Source organism: Bactrocera dorsalis, chromosome 4 (genome assembly GCF_023373825.1).
Source record: "Bactrocera dorsalis isolate Fly_Bdor chromosome 4, ASM2337382v1, whole genome shotgun sequence".
NCBI classification, from domain to species: domain Eukaryota; kingdom Metazoa; phylum Arthropoda; class Insecta; order Diptera; family Tephritidae; genus Bactrocera; species Bactrocera dorsalis.
The window spans coordinates 32,576,797-32,595,919 of record NC_064306.1 but is presented as its reverse complement, the minus strand read 5'-3'; the positions used below and the strand labels follow the sequence as shown (position 1 = coordinate 32,595,919).

At 34.8% G+C, this 19,123-nt stretch overlaps 1 protein-coding gene across 2 annotated transcripts in view; it reads right to left on the bottom strand.

The window, feature by feature from the left end:
* The window catches only part of LOC105222866 (uncharacterized), a 114,504-nt gene extending 99,015 nt beyond the window's left edge, over positions 1-15,489 (bottom strand). For both annotated transcript variants that reach the window (XM_049455113.1, XM_049455114.1), the window contains exons 1-2: positions 14,781-15,489; positions 7,182-8,232 (exon numbers count right to left, since the gene is read on the bottom strand). The gene's annotated coding sequence lies outside the window, so the exon portion shown is untranslated. The remainder of the gene's footprint in view (positions 1-7,181; positions 8,233-14,780) is intronic.
* Positions 15,490-19,123: the final 3,634 nt, after the last annotated feature.

The window sequence follows — 19,123 nt, the reverse complement described above, 5'->3', positions numbered from 1 at the left end:
AGAAAGTATCAGAGTGAAAGCGAAAAACGAAAGCGAAAGAAGGAGTCTGAAGAAAAAAATAAAAAGTTACCAAAGCGCGACGGAAAGGCAGAAAATGATGACATAAGTGGCAATATCGCAGGGCCCGATAACAGTGAATATTTAGATTCAGAGCAACCACAACCAGGTACGAGTAAATCTTTAAATGAATCATGTTTCGACATTGAAAAATTAAAATCTTTACCGCATGTTACTGCTAAAGATAACTTTAAAGAACTCAATGATCAAGTAAAACGGTTTGTGATCGAAAACGGACACTGTAAACCAAAAGGCCCCTTTTTAAGGGATAGTAACAATAGATCTTTCTTAGATAAATATTATTACACTGTTTCTAAACCTGGCGTAAAGTTAGAACGTACATGGCTGTCCTATTCTCTATTGCTTCAAAAAGCATATTGTGAACCATGTTGGTTATTCGCAAATAGGGCATCTAAAAATATAAGTTATCGCGAAGAAACGACACACCCTAATTCCCGTTGTAATAAGAGCCTACCACTCTGCACATGTCGCTAAGTCAGCACATTTTGCGTGAGAACATTGGCCAGACATCTAAGTAAACAAACACCATGCACGAGGCGCAAGGTCAGCAAAACGTCAGCAGAGGAGCTACAACGCGATGCGGGTTGGTGGCTTGAGCTAAGTTAGGAATAATTTAATTGGCACTTTATACTTGACAACTAAGCCGTGATGACGGCAAATAAAATAACTTCAAATTGAATAATACATTTGAATAATTTATACAAAATATTTGGATGGAAGGCTATGATGATTGGAAACATATTGTGGAAGCCATAGAAAGATATGAGGCATCGAAAGAACATTTGCATTCATGTTTTGTACATCGACAGTGGCAGTTACATGGAACACTAGATGAAGAGCAAGAGTCCATTATCAAGAGAGAAAAATTTTTTTGGCGCCAGGTACTCACTAGACTCCTTGATGTTACTCTGACACTTTCAACCTGTAATTTAACTTTTCGTGGCCATAAAGAAACGGTATATGGCAACGATTCTGGTCCAAAAGGAAATTTTTTGAGTATTGTTGAGTTATTAGCCAAATACGATCCTATTTTACAAGAGTTGCTAAGCAAACTTAAGGGCCAGTTTAAATGTTCTGGTTCAAAAAGTGGAAAATGCTCTGGTAAATGAAATAGTCACCGCACCGTTTTATTCCATTTTGTTTGATACTACTGAAGATATTTCCAAAACAGATCAATTGTGTGAACTTTACCGTTACTGTGTAATCGAGAAAGATGAAAATGGAACTCCAAAGGCGCTCGTAATTAAAGTCATTTTTAGGATTTCATGAGGTTAAGGATCAAACTGCCTTAGCAATGTCCAAGCAGATAATAAAATCCATAAATGACAAAAGTATTTCTCTGAATAAGTGCCGTGGACAAGGGTACGATGGAGCTAATACCATGAAAGGTACTTATGGCGGAGTTCAGAAACTCATACTAGATATATAGGGTGATTTTTTAAGAGCTTGATAACTTTTTTTAAAAAAAAAACGCATAAAATTTGCAAAATCTCATCGGTTCTTTATTTGAAACGTTAGATTGGTTCATGACATTTACTTTTTGAAGATAATTTCATTTAAATGTTGACCGCGGCTGCGTCTTAGGTGGTCCATTCGGAAAGTCCAATTTTGGGCAACTTTTTCGAGCATTTCGGCCGGAATAGCCCGAATTTCTTCGGAAATGTTGTCTTCCAAAGCTGGAATAGTTGCTGGCTTATTTCTGTAGACTTTAGACTTGACGTAGCCCCACAAAAAATAGTCTAAAGGCGTTAAATCGCATGATCTTGGTGGCCAACTTACGGGTCCATTTCTTGAGATGAATTGTTGTCCGAAGTTTTCCCTCAAAATGGCCATAGAATCGCGAGCTGTGTGCCATGTAGCGCCATCTTGTTGAAACCACATGTCAACCAAGTTCAGTTCTTCCATTTTTGGCAACAAAAAGTTTGTTAGCATCGAACGATAGCGATCGCCATTCACCGTAACGTTGCGTCCAACAGCATCTTTGAAAAAATACGGTCCAATGATTCCACCAGCAATTTTGCTTATTTACGTAGCCATTCAACCAGAAATGAGCCTCATCGCTGAACAAAACACGCGCGCGAAACACATTTCGAACCGAACACTGATTTTGGTAATAAAATTCAATGATTTGCAAGCGTTGCTCGTTAGTAAGTCTATTCATGATGAAATGTCAAAGCATACTGAGCATCTTTCTCTTTGACACCATGTCTGAAATCCCACGTGATCTGTCAAATACTAATGCATGAAAATCCTAACCTCAAAAAAATCACCCGTTAGAGCCAAATGCAGTGTATGTCCATTATGCTGCTCATAATTTAATTTAAACTTGGTAGTAAATGATGCAGTAAAAGAGGTCATAGAAATACAAACATTATTCGAAACTGTGCAACAAATTTATAATTTTTTTGGCCATAGTATTAGACGATGGAATATATTATCTAGTTTTATATCTGACAACAAAAAAGGAGAAACCGTTGTATCATCAAATTCAGTAACATTAAAAACAATGAATCCAACTAGATGGGCAGGACGCTTTGATGACATGTTTGCTTTAAAGGTTCGATTTGTTGATGTTCAAAAAGCGCTAACAAAAAGCATTTTATCAAATTTCAAATCAGATGAGAGAAATGAAGCTATCTTGCTAAAGAAGAAGGTAGAAAACTACAATTTTATTATGTTGCTGGTTTTCCATTGCAAAGTCTTACAAACCATAGACGCGGCTTCTAAAGCACTTCGATCTAAAGCCATCGATCTTTCAAATGCTTCAAAGCGTTTGGAAGTCTGTCTAGAAGAACTTGAAAAGTATCGACATGAATTTGAAGATTTAAAAACGGAAGCAAATAGTATGGCAGTTAAATGGTCTATAAACCCTGAATTTTCTAAAACTCGTCAGAGAAAAGTGAAACGTCATTTTGATGAAATTTGTGAGGATGAACGTCTCCAAGATCCTGAAAGCTTGTTTAAAGTGAACGTATTCTATCGTGTATTAGACATCATCATTAATCAACTTAGATCACGTTTCCTTGGAATGAATGAAATTGTTTCCAATTTTAGTGTCTTGCAGCCTGCCACTTTGCAAAACTTGATACTGATACTTGATACTGATTTATTGGAAAAGGCTTTAGCATTTGTCCATTTAAATAAAAAAAGATATATCTATGTCGTTTTCCAAAAAAATTCTCAGTTTTCGATCCTCTTTTAAACACGAAATAGAAAGGTCATTTTCTATAAGAGAACTTGCTGACTTATTAATAATAAAGAATCATTTTATATCTTCAAGCTTTCCTGAAGTGTGCATTGCATTTCTGTTACTTCTCACCATTCCTGCAACTACGGCTAGTGCCGAGCGATCATTTTCAAAACTGATATTGATAAAAATCTATTTAAAAAATTCTATGGGACAAGAAAGGTTAAGCAATTTGGCTATTCTATCCATCGAAAATTCTATGGCCCGAAATTTGAACTTTGATGATGTCATTAACACTTTTGCTGAACAGAAAGTCCGAAGAAAGGAATTTTAATAATTAAAATTGTGTACTTAAAATAAAATTGTGATTTCAGTTCAATATGTACTTTAAATTAGGTACCTTTAATTAAAAGTGAATAATTAGAAAATCAAGAAATTATAATTATAAAGTTTGTATGTACCTACTTCACGTAGTGATTTATTAGTTAACTCTTACAAATAAAAGTGTATAAATAAATATTATAAAATAAAAAATACTATTGCTGTTGGTTCAGCTTCTTTATATATTGGGGAAGTGGGAGGGCAGGGGGCCCATTCGATGAATTTGCCACGGGCCTCGAACGGTATAGTTACGCCACTGCGTCAATCATAGCAAAATTGAAAAAAGTTCATATACATATATGTGAATATATATTTTAGTTTTTAAGGGAGCTTATTTATAATAATAATACAAATGGTTCAGTCAACTTTCTATGTTGAGTACACTACTGAAAGAGAGACAGCAATTTAGAATTTAATTCCTACTAATGCTTTTCATATCTTGACGGGAGAGAGCATTTTTATTCAACCAAATTCATTAAGTAGAATACGTCAGACTATCACTAGAAATCATGCACTTTGAAGGCTTATAGATCCCCAATGTAATTTAAATCAAGTAATGGGGAAAATTGTCCTTTGAACCATATTTTCCGTAGTACAGAAAACCCGATTTAAAAGTAGTTCGCAGGCTTGCAATTTGGATAGAATGAGAAGATTTTCGAAGCTTCTTGGTTCGATGGTTCGATAATTCTCTCATTCACACTTAAAGCGAATATCGTAATATTTCAAACAACACGTTTTACATTCCATTATATGAACTAAATTTTCAAATTAATTAAAATGCCATTTACATAATATTTTCTGTAGGCAATCGGATTACCTTGGCGATCAGTTCACACACTGAGAAACACAATGTTCAATGTTGGTATCTTGATGGCTATGTAATCAGAGTTGGTTTGTGCTTTCGACATTTGTGATGCCTTTACCAGCACGACAATCTAGCTGTAAACTTCACACTCGACATGCGTAAGGTCGCTACAAAACCCCAATATTGGCGACCAATCACGCCAAAGCCGTTGGTGTGTTGTTGCTTGTGCCAAGTGCCGTGCTGACAAGTTATAGGCGATTTCTTCAGCCAAGTTCTTTCACACAGCTTTGCAGCGAAAGACAACGAGAGTGAGTGGTGGAATTAATAAGTGGCATAGAGTCAACTAACATGTCTCTTCAGTGCATTGTTCTTTTTTATGCCTGACATGCATTGTGTGTTCGTCTTTCTTAGCTTGGATTGTTGATAGCGACATGTTTGCTCTGCCATGTTTGACAAGCTTGATATGTATGTTTGTGTAGGTGTGAATTAGGTGTAAAGAATTGATTTGAATTTCTTTGCCAGCATTCAATGAATAATTCGATTCGGAATAAAATGTCGTCTAGCCATGCGATTGTGCTATTCTGATGTTATACGGCAAGATTGAAGTTTGCTCTGGGAATTCAACGAAATTCTATCAAAAATTAATTGAATATAAAGGTGAATAGAATGTGAATTGTAGATGAAATAGGTAAATAAATTATTCATAGGTATATATTTTTAACAAAAATCAAAAATATTTTTCATACCTTAGGGTTTAAATTTAATAAATGAATAAATTGAGACATTGTTATAACAGTTTGACTAAAATATATTCAAAAGGTTCCATGATTCCATTTGGATATACCATGATTTTTATGCAGATTTTAATGTTAAAATTCTTTAAATCCTCTAAAAAAAGTGTATTCCTGAAAACCTGGAAAAGCAGAGACTGGTCTTGTTGTAGAAGCCACATAATCCAATTAAGGAGCCTTCGTCATGTCGACTGCTCTGTGTACTGGACACAATTGGCAAGATGCTAGAGCGGATAATCTGTGCACGATTAAAGCTGCATTGAGAAAAAGAAGAAAAGAATCTGTCCGACAACCAACATGGATGCCAGGGTGCAGCGTTTCCTACTCCCGAAGCAGGTACAGATCATCGTAACTGTAGTGGCAAACGAACTTGGCCAACTTGAGAACCTCTGCAATCATGCGGCTTCAACGATCAGCGAATGGCTCACGGCAACAAACCTTCAACTCACTGGACAAAAAACATTAGCAGTGCTAATTACAAGCAGGAAAAAGTTCGAAGACATCAAATAAATCATCGAAAGAAAGTGAGAAAGGAGTACATCTAACTACCGCTCTAGCAAGAATATGGGCCAACATTGGTGGACCAAGCCAAGGTAGGCGATCACGTTTGGCCAAAGTGAGCCAACCAATTCTGATGTATGCGGGGCCCATATGGGGACCAGCACTATAGCAAAAGGCTTATGCTAAGAAAACGAAGTTTGCAATGCGGCTCAGTGCCATTAAGGTCACATGCGTATTTTGCACGGTATCCTACGAAGCGGTTGGAATTATAGCGGGCATCATGCCACCAGAGATAATATGGCCATGGAACTCAAAAGAGCATACGGTAAGTCCACAAAACTGGGCAGGCGATTTACGGTGGAGAAGCGGAAGAATGAGGTCCTCAATGAATAGCAGAAATGAAGGGATGCAGCTACAACGGATTGATGGACCCACAGGCTAATTATAGTAAGTGTTAAAGCATGGCTAGATAGAAAACTTGGAGAAACAGATTTCTACCTCAAAAAGTTTTTGACGAGGCACGGGTGTTTTAGAGAGTATCTCTACAAAGATGACCATAACGATGCGACGAATTGTTCCTTCAGCGACAGCAGCGGAGAAAACGCGTTGTACATCTTCTTTTTCTGTCGGCGGCATAAAACGATAAAACCGATCTTAAGAAATTGACAACGGAACGGGTGACACTGGATAACACAGTGCGGATTATGACTGAATCAAAACTAGTGTGGAATAGCGGGAGAGCGTGATGTGCTATTGTTTTAAAAGAGCTAAGGAGAAAAGAGTGACAATGCAGCGAAATCAGTAGATTGAATGAGGAGTAGGCCAGAATGGCGTGACTGACGAACCGACTGGCGTAGCTGGCATAATCGTATTGCATCTGGTGGGGATAACTTTTCGGTACTTTTTTGTTACAATGTACATCAAAACTTGAGACTTTTAGGTGTAATTTTGTATTTGTGTAAAGCGAATTGCAAGTTCAAGCAGAAACAAAATATTTTTTCATAGTCAACAGTACGATAACTTCTCTTAAGTTGTAAAAATGCTACAAATCTTACTGTTAAAGACGCAGACCAGAGTTTCAGAAAAACGAAAATGGATAGTTAGATCAGCTTATTAGTTTGGGTTAAGTAGCTAGAAAAAGTTGAAAATTTTACCCATAAAAATTTTAAAATATTATATATTATATATTAATTATTACCATTTCCGGCTAATAGAAAAAAAACGTGTTTTTTGCCATAGCAGCTTTAAATACGCTCTTAAATTGTATTTAGATGCAGCTCACCAGCTTCCCATTCTTTCATACTACACATCATATTCTGTACTAGTCTTAAAACCCTTTAAAGCACACGACAGTTATGTCATTCACAAACAATTTTTTGTCTGCTTTGCATGCATGTGTTATTTATTTACATTTTTTATGCAGCCAAACATGACTTACCAAACAACTTTTTTCGCCTTTACATTGCCAACTCGTGCGCCAATTACAACGCGCTAGTCACAGCCTCCGACAAATGTCTGTCTGCTTGATTGTCAAACTGACTGTCTGGTCGCAGAAATGCGCATCGCTTAAATTTATAAATAAACAATGAAATTGCGACAGCAATGAGTTACATTTGTCAAAAGCTCGCGTGTCCGTCACGCCGCTTTTTCACTGAATTTGAAATATTCAATTACTCATACGCCATGGCGTACAAGCGCTGGTGTGTGGGTGTGTGTAGCAGATATGTATTTATTTATGTATTTGTTATTTAAATGGATATACGCCACTGCGTGTGCTTTGTTTCGGCAAAATTTTCAGCTTTTTCAATTCACATTTCACATTTTATATTTTTTGGATATTTGCCGCCGATATTACGTTGCTCTTTTCTTCTTTTTTGTGTAATAATTTTCAATCACTTTTGATTTGTGCAACTTTACATTTCTGAATTAGTTGATTTCATTCGATTTGTGGTAATTATGCTTTATTATTGTGTTGCCACTTTATTCACTCTCAATTGCTAATTTTTGTAGAATTTTATATATTTTCAATAAATTCGCTTTGTCGAAATGTTCATTTCTAGGCAAATATTCTTTATTGCTGCAGAAATCGGTTTTTAGTTTGTTTTTTGCACTGTTTTTTGTTCTGTTTGAGTTATTTGTTTGAATTTTAATTTTTCTTCGATTTTCTTATTTGTGTTGTCGAGCTTATTGTGCCGTTTTGTTTTGCATCATTCCCTTTTGCTTGCTTTTATAGTTTATTTTATTATTTATTGCTCGCTTGTTTAGCATTCACATACACTAAAGGTAAACATTTCAGTCGAAGGTAAATATTTTAGCTTTTTCATCACTTTTGATATTTTAATGCATTTTTCATACTATTATTTTCTTTTTTTCTTTATGTGCTTCACTTTTGTTCTGTTTGTTCGTCATTTTAATTGCCGTTTGGTTTACTTTGCTTTTATACAGAGATCAGTTTATTTGCATTTCGACGGGAACTAAAGTATGTATGACTAAGGTAAAATAAACTTTTGGAATTTAATGGTTTAGCTCTTAAATTTTGTTTGTTATTGTAAGAATTTGTAAATTTTGGCGAATTTAATCACCTGTTGTAATAATTTTAAGTTGAATAATTTACTTCTGCATATAAAATGATTGAAAAGTTTGGTCTGTAGATAGGAACACAAAATTTTGTTGTTGTAGTTATATGCTCTGATAAAAATGGGTATTCTACATTACATATGAGTATTATTAGTATTAAAGTCAATGCTGAAAACACTCATTACAGTGGTTGAACATCCGCTATTTGTCGCTAAGCATCTTAAATTTCATTCACAGTGTATCGATGGTTATTTGATTTACCGCTATGTTATCTAAATATACTTCAGAACACGTGGTAAATTTTACTTTTGTGTTGAATGTCGTTAATGAAGGAAGCCCTAGAGTAAGAAATAAACTAGAGCTGTCTCAGAAACCGAGTTAAACTCACGCGCAAAACGTTTCAGAGATAATTTGCAGATTATAAATTTAGTTTTCTCATTGTTACAGTAAAATGGAGATTAATAGATATGAGACAACGCTGAGGAATACTTAAATTAATACTGAAATTAATTTAACATATAACGACAGTCAATACCTCCATTAATAACATTTAAAACAAATAAAAAGCAGGGAACGGACCGAAGATTTTCAAGTGATTTAGGTGTTATCGTAATAAGCGAGACTCATAAGACGGTGTGAGGTCAACAAACTTTAAGTAGCGGAGGGCAAATTTAAGAAAAATCTTTTGAACGCTTTCAATCCTATCACAGCATACTCCAAGATAGAATGAACAAAATATGTAAACAGTAATTTTAATGTATAGACGTTGATAAATTTGGAAGGGCAAAGGCAAACAAAGAATAAAATGTATATGTAATATAATTGATGTGACTATTGAAAGAAAATCTATTGCCAAAGATTACCCCAAGATCTTTGATGTCGGTTACACATTTTAAGACGCGACTTGCAATATTGTAACCAGAAGGTAAGAGCTATGTGCAGTGTAAGCTGTGATTTCAGGCACCAATCATAGAAACTATCAATATCACACTGAAACTTAGTTATACCTTCGGATTTTTGGAAAATTTTGAATATTTTTGAGCCATCTGCATAAAGAAAAAATTTAACACAAGAGAAACAACAGAAAATGTCATTGATAACAGCGCTCCCGATGCGAATAAAAAATTTTCTATACAAGAATTTGAGTTTGATCGGTCAGTTTGTATGGTAGCGATTGACAAGTTACTGGAGAGAAAATGGCGTGTGGGGAATTTCAGATCTAGATCTATATCAGAAATTGAGGGTCTAGTTCGCGTAGTAGGCTACCTTTTATATTTCGGTAATAGAGATCGATTACAAATTTTGAATCATCGAACTTCGCTTTTTTATGATCTATACACCTTTGCAAGAGTTTGGACCAAGCTTCGAAGCACTTTGCCACTCTGATTGAGATATCTTCAAAACATGCATTTGAACGCATCAGCCACGTCTTCAGGTATCGAAAACAATTGACCTCTTAGTTTAGTTTTTTCGTATGGGACTAAAAAGAAGTCATTCGGTGCTTAGACAAGACTACACCATGGATGACTTATCATAACGACATTTTAGGAGCTCAAAAAAAACAGTTTTCTCAGACGATGTGTAAGAACTCGTATTGTGTGAGAACTCGTATTGACGGACAGACATACAACGGGCTGACTTCAGGGTCTCCAACATTGGGAAGTCCACTACGTTCAACTTGTTATGACTTTAGTGTTCTATACATTCAGAAATGTTTCGACATGACCAGACATTTTGCTAAGCTTTAAATTGATTATAAGATTTTTAAGTACAGTAGAAACTCGATTAACCGGACTAATTGTTGTCGATAGGCATTCGGATAGTCGAAAATCCGGATAATCGAATGTATGAAGAAAAACAATAGATTATTCATATCCTGCAACGAAAATCAATGTATTAAGAAGTGAACACTTACTTATGTATGTATGTATGTACATATTTTCTTAGATTACACTACATACGTAATACTAAAAATGCAGCATTAATCATGAAATACAAATAAAATATTTAGGTACGTATGTACGAATAATTTGTCTACAATATGTATTTGGTAATTTGCATTTGGTAATCATGAAGTAAGTAGGTAGGTAATAAGTTTAATTTGGTTTAAAATATTTGGTAATTGTCATTTGAACGTAAGCAACTTTTTTCTCATTGCTGCTATATCACGAATTCGTTTCAGTTGTAGTAGACTCACAGTATCACCCTAGGGGTATTCTCTCGCTCTTACAAATCCCTTGCACGGTGCAAGAATATAGCATATATTTCCTTTCGGTGCACCGGCACACAACAACAAACACACGCAGAAAATTATTTGCAAGGGCTGGTAAAATATGTCAGACCAAAAACCATGTATATTTGCGTGCAATGTCATGGAAAAATATAATTGCAACCCTGTTTTAGCGACTTTTTACATAAAGTCATATAGCGTCGTTGAAATTGTCTCTTACGCTTTGGCAGATTTAAATATGTAGACGTGACACGCACGTCAGAGCGGAGTCACAATTGCAAATAACCTAAAACAATAATGAAACGCGCGGGGCAGCGGCAGCGACCCCACACTGCGCGAGCGGAATATGCAAGTTCCGTCACGTTCATGATTCTATAAACTTCTACGTAGGTACATATAAATTGGTCGCGATTGGTAGTCCGGATAATCGCGAATCCGTATAACTGAGGGCCGGAATAAGATTTTTAAGTATTTAAATATATAGACACATTTTCCGCAATAAATAGTGAAACCCTATAACTTATTAGGAAACTTTTATGATGATATCAAAGTTTGCAGCACAAAGCGTTTTTGGTGATATTTTAGAAGTAAGGTAGAGGTTTATGTACTTCCAAAGACAATCAGAAAACCAACCCAGTGGATTCCCCACAGACTAAACACCAACCCACAAGAATATTGAAAAAAATATTCTTGTTTAATTCTAAGTATAACACAATTCCATTTAATTTTGCAAGTTAAAATTATAAATTTGAGCAAAAATGTAATTATATTTAATATTTCGTAGAGCTTCCAATTAAATTTAGATACTTTTATGTTCAACAGATAATTGCGACAACACCATTTGCAAACACACGCATCTCTCTGCAGCAAAGAAGTAAAAGCCACAGAGTTGTATGCTCTCTTGATTGAATAGAACACTACACTTGAGGTCATAAACCATTAAATGCACCATTAAATTTTGTGGAAACTGAATAGCGCTTTGTTGCTATTTTCTTTGTTAAATGACGCTGAGGGTAGAACGCAATTAGGGAAGGAAGCGTGGGAAGCCCATACAAATATAGCATGTATATGCAGTCAGATATGTATAATGATTCTAAGTATTCATGAGGACATACATACATATATACAAACAGCAGTTAAGTGGTTTGTGAAGAACAAAAAATGTAATAAGAATAATGATGTTGCCACACAAAAACTAATTTGTAGGCATCGTTGTGAATATTTTTCTTCAAGCATAAAAAATTTAATTTTTGATATATTACTTCTGCTATCAGAAAGCTTTAAATAATTGTTTTAAAAATTTTATGGGATGCTAATTAGTAAAAAAAATAGGTGATCAATTAATTAAAAAAATTTTGTTCATAATTTTAAAATTCTTTATTTATTCTTCAAAATCTATGTTGTTCCCCTCAAAGTAATCACCCTTGGCCCCAATGCATTTGTGCCAATGTTTTTTCCAATCCTCGAACAGGTGTTAAAGCCAATTTTCGATCGATTGTTTGAGTTTGCTAAACAGACAGACTAAACAGAGCTTAATCAGACAAATACGCTTACAGTCTGACCACTGTCGGACACAATATCGGTTGAAAGTTTTGGCGAAAAAACTCACGAAGAATCAATTCTGTAAGCGACGGTGCTCTATCATGGTACAAAAACCAAGAGTTCTCGGTTTATAATTCCGACCTTTTTTACGAATAGCTTCGCTTAAAATCGTATTTTTTGTTGACAGTTTGGTCGATCGAAAGAAATTCGGAGTGCACCACAACTAGGTAATCGATGAATTCTGTCAACATAACAGTGAGTTTTGACCTGTTTTGAGTTTATTTCTTTGGGCTCTTTTTTCATGACATTGGTTCACAGACGTTAACGCAACGCTGTTTTTCAAAAAAAAGATTTAGGGATTTTGGAACAAATCGTGCTTTCACTTTCCTTAGGCCCAAATGATCTTTCAGAACGGTTTTCACTGATCCTTCCGATACTCCAATGATGTAATGTTGATAGCCGTCCTGGACACGGTTTGTCGTCAACGCGTTCCCGACCCTCTTTGAATAATTTGTACCAATCGAAACCACTTGCTCGCGATTGCAACATTCTGATCATTTCGGCACCAGAAATTTGATTCCGCACACAAAATTGAATGGAGCTTCGTTGTTAAATAATTTCATTCATCGAAAAAGTCTCCGAATGTTCCTTATGTACTTCAGACAGACAAGCCAGCCAATTTGGCAGAGATGTCACCGACAGTCATACCAACCTAGAAATTGCTGGTGCAATGTATTTAATTTGAGGGAGCTTTCTGTCTTGTGAGATCAAAAAAATCGCTTGATACTTTTCTGTGTATTGAGATAGATATATATTTCAAGGATGTGCTGTCCAATTTTCGAGTTGAAATCTGTAAAATAATGAAAAGTTATCGACCATTTGGTGGAATTCTGGTCCACCGCAGTCTACTATAAACGCGTTTTTCTCAAAACAGCGTTTTCGGGTTGGTGAAAGTCATGCATAGTGCAAAATTCTAACAATTGAAATTAAAATGCATACATATAGTATGTTCATCAACTTATGCTGGTATTAAAATTTGAAAATTGTTCAATTTAGAAAAAAATTGGCAACTAAAAAGCTAAAAATTGATTTTGTTTGTTCAAAAGTTCACAATTTTTACATTTTTTCTCCCTTTTTCTAGTATCACTAATTGCGAAAGGCCTATAGATTAAGAAAATATTTTGCGTTTACATATTATATAGGGTGAGCCATATAAATTTTAAATTTCGAAGATAGGGCGTAAAAGATTGAGTGTAGCGTTTGCTGTATGGCACGTAGCGCCGTCCTGCTGGAACCAAATGTTGTCCAAGTCTTCCTCTTCAATTTGCTTGAAGAAAAATTCGGTTAACATTGCGCGATATCGCTCACCATTGATGGTTACAGCGGTTCCTTCTTCATTTTCGAAGAAAAATGGGCCGATGATTCCACCAGACCAAAATCCGCACCATACAGTGATTCGTGCTGGGTGCATTGACTTTTTGGCGATTACGTGCGGGTTTTCTGTGTCCCAAATGCGACAATTCTGCTTGTTAACGTAACCATCGAGGTGGAAATGAGCCTCGTCCGAAAAGATGATTTTTTGGTAAAATTGACCATCCTCGGTCAAACGATCTTCTGCCTAATCTGCGAACTGCAGAACAGTGAATAGCGACGCATTTCGTAAATCTTATACTTTTTACTGAATATCTGTCACTTTCCGAATGGTATTTGACGTTTCCAATGTCGAAATATAGATAATTCCAATTTAAAACGTTAGATGGCCCACCCGTTATTTTCCGATATAAAATCCAGAAAAAACATCAGGTTTTCGTCCACCCATAAAGGAGTCTTTGTGGGCTAAATTGCACTATTTGCTGATTTTTCGATTTTTTCAATGTTAACGTGATTGAATAAAAAATAAAAAAAATGGCAACAGGTTGAGCTCAAATAATGAGTCATCTCATCCACGATATTTCGAAAGCGATCGATTTTTGCTTTGGTCAAATTTTTGCCAGAATGCACTTAAATAAAGGTCAGTGCCAGGTAAAAACAGAATTCTTTAAACTTAATATTTTAAGGCATATTTTCCAAATATCTACCCCAAATAATACAGTATTGGTTAGGTAATACAAATTTTTATTTTTTTTTATTTATTTATTTAACTTGGTGTATGTGCTCTTGCTTTTGTTGTTCAAAATAGCAATAGCGACACAATCTGATATGGTTTTTGTAATTACAAAAGGAAATTAAGGCATTTTGGTTCTGTTGTGCTTCCCTAACCATATTTGATGGCTTATTGCACGAAGGTAATTATAAATGATTTAGAGGGGTCGCTGAGAAATATTTCTTTCAAATAAATGAGCATAGGTAGTGCGAAATTACAACCATACTCGTAAAAATATTCTGTGCTCATGACGAAGGTGTATGAACTACTTGCATTTAAAATGAAATAAGGAACATGGGTATTCAATACAACTTTTTGTAGGAGCAGCTATTTCTCAATATGTTAATTAAGAAATGAAACATAGAAGTCGTCCATAGAATGTATTAAATCGTCTACAAAATATATAAGATCTATATGTAATAAACAATAATGCTTTTGAAATTTCGAGTATTAATACAAAGAAGAAGAACTACGACCACTATCGCCTAGTGTTATAAGGATTTTTTGCAGCTGTCATGGTTATAAATCCCGCTCGAAAATCTTACATTTCAAAATATTTTTCTAAAAGGCTGACAAATTTGCCCTCCGAATGCGTTTCTCATAAAATTTGTCGGAAACTTGTAGTTGCCTCATAAAATTGCTTTTTTAGTTTACATCAAAATACACAAGTAAAATTGGACACATTTTTAAGGCAAACGAAGAGGCTACAATTATTTGCATACATGTTTTGTAGGACTGCGAATGAAATCGAGCTTGCTTACTATACATTAAGCACACAATTTTTTAAAACTTCAATGCTAATTTTAGTGATAAAATTATTACCGTATGTTTTAAATCAGTATCACTTTAAGCATTATGCTTCCTAAAATTTAATTAATTTTTATTGAAATTTTTTTGTTTTCTTTCGCAGCACTGATTTTACTTTCTATATTTCATATTAGCTTTAGAATATTTTTGTAGTTCTGAATATTATTAAACAAATTTTTCACGATACAGGCAAATCGGTTTCAGCGCAACATCACTAAAATTCAATTTATGAATTTTAAAAATTTTTTTATTTAAATTATCATCTTTATACACAAATGATTCGTTAAATCATGATTCAATTTGATTTCATCTAAGCACTTTGTAGAAAATCTGTTTCATTTAACTTTGTTTTTTTTTTTATATCCAATTTTTTTTTTTATTCACACAGGCATTTTTAAAATTATCCAAGTTTACTTTTTTAACCCGTTGAAGCAACCAAATCGTTTCGCGTGCAGCCTTCGACTGATTGCAGCCAACACAATTCGTTATGTGCTGGTGAGTTGACTTGGGTTAACAATACTCGGGGCCTAAACGGTATACAGGCACGCACTATGAGAGCGCAGCGCTCACGCAATGCTGTTGGTAACAGCTGCTGTTATATATAGTGCAGTATGTAAAGCATAGCATTAAAGGAGAGCCTTCAAGTACATAACCTCGAACACGTTGAGGTTGTCTGGTCGGCAGAGTTCATTCATTATTAGCAAACAGGAGCATAACAATATTTATGTATTGTTATACTATTAGTAAAGATAACATTTTATTAACAGAACAGCTGTGTTGTTATGCTAAAAGCAACTGGATGTTGCGCTCTTTTAACTAAACAAGAAAAATCAGTATAAATTAAGGCAGAGCTCTCTATTTCTCAAATCTAGGAGCACCACTTGTTGCCGGGAAGCTCTTAGCTACTGCGTTCTCTCTTTATCACAGAAATGTTAGCTGTCTCTACTTTGCTCTCACTGCTGTCTTGTTGATGTTGTAATGTTTATCTAGTCCCCGTTAGGATGGTAAGGTTCACTCACTGCTGCCTTGTTTATCTGCGTTTAGCGTATAGCAAGCGTGAACGCCTGTGCGTATGCTTATCACTATAAAGCTTATCAGCAACCTAAAACTATGTAAATAAAAGCATATGCGCATTGAACTAAGGCAAATCTATTCATGGGTCTCAATTTTCATGCATATGCCAGCAGAAACTTGTGAAAATTTTATACACATTTAGCAAGAAATATGTATAGGCATAATTGTACTAAGCATGGACTTTGGACTTAGATTAAAATAAAGCTCTATTTAAGCATTATGTATGCAAAAAGCATCAGCAGCGAATAGGCAGTGTTCATTAAGGGCCACACTAAAATATGATTAGCAATGGAACCACATTAGTAGTCATCAATTCTTGAAAGTAATCACAATTGATTGTAAATTTTTTCTACATTGTCTGAGCGATTCAGCAGCCTACGCAATTTTGTTAAAAATACTTACTCTATTTATACTTATAATTATCACAATTACAGCAAATTTACTGCATTTCTCAAATAATACCTTTTAAGTGCCCTTGGCAAGTAGTAAGCAAGCATTTCAGTCAGCTTTAGAAGCGGAAATGTGCATGTATGCGAAAACTCTAGCAATACTAAATTGTGAGAGCACATCGTCCTTCATTAAATATTGATAAATGATACTTTATTTACAAAGCAGCAAGTTCGAAGTAATCAAAGATTACGCTACAGTGATTACTAGTAAATATACATACAAGTATATACACTTCAGTGCGCTTCTTGCGTTATTATTGTCTCATTATGGGTACCTCAACCTAGTGATAAAATTAATCGGTTATGAAAGCACTCTGATGAAATCAGATACTATTGAGCCATCATCCGCACTCCCGCTCCGGTTTTGATTATTTGTTTGTGGAGTTATTTGCGAGTTACCAGACAACATCTAGCGCCCGAAGTCGTAAATCGCAAATATACTCACATTGATACAATATAATTACATATTTCGGTATGAGCATTACGTGAGATTGTGTGTGTGTGAATACTTAAGTATTCTGCACTTTAACATACTACCCAGTAAGAAAATTAGTTGAAGAATTATTTGAGTTTTTCAATACATATTTGCAAGAAAGATGGAGTTAGAAAATACTTTTCCGAAAGATATAAAATATTCACTTATCTTGCCATAATACATACATATGTATGCACATATTTATATACATAGAGTATTATATGATAAAGTCTGACCCGGATTGTCTGATCTCCATATGACGCAAAAAATTATAGTACTACGTGATCAAATTTGACCTGGACGAATTCATTTCCTAGACTGGTACGACCCTTTTTAAATTCGTGTGAAGTTTGATCTCTATAGGACGCAAAAGCATGTTTGACAATTTTCCCATGGAAAGAATTAGAGCATTATGTGATCAAATTTGACCCGAACTGGTCCATTTCCATGATTGGTTTGACCTTTTGTATACTCCTGTGAAGTTTAAGCTCCATATGATGCAAATATTGTATCTGGCCGTTTTTCCAATGGAAAAAATTTGAATTTTGAATTTTATTCTTTTATATAAAACTACGACTGGGAAATACTTAGTGGAATATGTTGCAGAAGTATTTTGAGGTGTCAAATTTATCACGAGAACAAATATTTGGCTGGCACAAAGCTTTCAGTGAACGTCGGGAAGTCAGCGAAAATTTTCCTCACGCTAGTCGTCAATACACCTCTTTCAGTGATGATGATGTCGAAAAACTGAAGGAAATAGTGCTTGAAAATCTTTGTGTTGGCATCACAGAGATAGCAGAGGACCATAACATCTGTAATAGAACGACTAAGCCCGTTTAGTTAATGTTTTGGGTATGAAGCGTGTCAATGCTGAGTTTCATACAAAGGAGCCGAATCCATGGTTATGTCTGAGTATTTCGCTAAACACGAAACCGACTCACCGAGTCACCGTTCAGCCACCACATCTGCCAGATTTTGCACCGTGTTTTTAGAAACTGAAAACCCACTTCGGTTAACATGCTATGAGTAGATTGAAGCAATTAAAAGTCATTCGACGAAGGGACAGAAGGCTATCTCAGCTGGAGCTTATAGCAAGTTTAAGGAAAACTGGATGAAACGTTGGCGCCCTTCTATTGCCTCGAGAGGAGTCCTTCATCAAAGCAATATATTTGTCGCAACCATTTGCAATTTTGCTGTTTAAAGTTAATAACATAATCGCTATCAAACAAGAACTGCTCAAATATTTTTGTGGTAGTTAGTTAAAAATTCACATTTATGTAAATATTTAATCGTGGAAGTGTTTCCAACAGGGTACTTTCACAAATTTATACAAATGCACATATTTTTCGGTAAATAACTATTGTGTAAGTTTGCTTATTCACATGTATTCCCTTGACAGTTTGGAATGCTATAAGGCTCGCATGTATTGCCCACGTATATTTCGCACTATACCCTTTTTATAGAGATCTAGGCAAGTAAGTCATATATGTATGTAAATTAAGGTGACACTGAAATGCAAGAAAAACATTTTTAAAACACACTTCATAAATCTGAAACCCTAAGTTGATGTTATTATAGTCGTACGTACAGCCATATCTGTCCCGATTCATACATAATTCAATATCAGTATGCACTATTTGTATCTACTGTCTAAAATCACAGTTATTTCCTAAATTGTATTTTTTTTGGAAACGCCCCGTAAAGTTTTTGAAAAATGATATTCTAATACAATATTTTCTTTCTACTAGAAAAATTATTTTTTCATAAAAATAAATAAAAAATTTCAGAATTTTTTTTGTTAATAGCGTATGTTTGTAACAATAAAAATTTTCTAATAAAATATTGAATTTTTTATATGGCAAAAATTTTTTGTTGAAAAAAAGGTGTTTTTTATCCGAAGAAATCCATGTAACCTCTTAAAATAATACATCAAATGTACTGAGCATTCATACAAGTGCCTTATACACATATATGTTCATTCTATGTTGCTCATACGGCATGGCATACTGTATGTATAGTATATTGGATTGCGCAAATGATCATCATTAAGACATTTTTCTGTAGCGATAAATTTTAAATTATA